Genomic DNA, 1,091 nt, shown 5'->3' with positions numbered 1-1,091 from the left:
CCGAGGTATTGTTGAAGTTGAATGCATGACGAACTCGAGAATCAGCACTTTCGTCGTGTTCCTTCAGAATTCATGCGCAAGCGACGGGCTCAGTCAATACGTACGCAGAATGTGTAACCATCCCATTGCTAGAAGGCTACTGCCAATTGACGAGAGAAATCCTGCTCGTGTCTGTCGAAACAGTAAGCGATGATGTGTGACACTGACCTCATAGGATAGTGGAACCATTCACCCAGATATCAATACTATCATGAATTCAAGTGTCACCAGTCACCGAGAACGGCGCTGAGAGCCAGGGCTGGGTGCGCGTCTTACTGTAAAGAAGCAGAGAGAGTGATGGCGCGAGTAAGTTTACAACCCGAAAATATGTACGGACTGGGAGCGCACTTGCTTGAGCTATCACGATGTTACATACATGACCTTACGCTTTCATCCAGATGAGGAGCGCCGGTGGCGGAACCGACTAAAAACATTCCTATATGGAGAACCCGGGCATCGATCCCGGTGCCTCTCGCTTGCTAAGCGAGCGCTCTACCATTTGAGCTAGTCCCCCTCACAATATATGTTTCTCAATTCACTTGGAGAGGATGGGCTGAACCGCCCCTTCCCCTCGAACAACGTTGGAATGGTTTGTTCTAACTCAATGTTCAACTTTGTCCAGGGGAGGAGGGGAACCGGTGACGAGCCAGATATCTTGAACAAAACAACGCACCTGTGATATTTACTCAGTTCCCCATCCTTGCGCTCAACACAATCCTGGAAAACACCGTATCAAATATATATTTTCCGATGCAGGGACTCGAACCCTGGTCGCGTGGGTGAAAGCCACGAATCCTAACCAGCTAGACTACATCGGAAATCGAAAATTTTCCGATGTATACGATTCGCCGAGGTATTGTTGAAGTTGAATGCATGACGAACTCGAGAATCAGCACTTTCGTCGTGTTCCTTCAGAATTCATGCGCAAGCGACGGGCTCAGTCAATACGTACGCAGAATGTGTAACCATCCCATTGCTAGAAGGCTACTGCCAATTGACGAGAGAAATCCTGCTCGTGTCTGTCGAACAGTAAGCGATGATGTGTGACACTG

General features: G+C 48.6%; 2 non-coding genes across 2 annotated transcripts; both read right to left on the bottom strand.

The window, feature by feature from the left end:
* Window positions 1–480: 480 nt before the first annotated feature.
* Pmar_PMAR015883 lies at window positions 481–553 on the bottom strand. Its single transcript has one exon. It is a non-coding gene; the product is annotated as a tRNA-Ala (tRNA).
* A 231-nt stretch (window positions 554–784) lies between these two features.
* Pmar_PMAR015882 lies at window positions 785–857 on the bottom strand. Its single transcript has one exon. It is a non-coding gene; the product is annotated as a tRNA-Glu (tRNA).
* Between the last annotated feature and the right edge of the window lie 234 nt (window positions 858–1,091).

The sequence above is a fragment of the Perkinsus marinus genome (genome assembly GCF_000006405.1).
Source record: "Perkinsus marinus ATCC 50983 genomic scaffold scf_1104296960796, whole genome shotgun sequence".
Lineage (NCBI taxonomy): Eukaryota > Perkinsozoa > Perkinsida > Perkinsidae > Perkinsus > Perkinsus marinus.
Note: the sequence above shows the minus strand (reverse complement) of the source record. Positions and strands in the feature narration are given on the sequence as shown.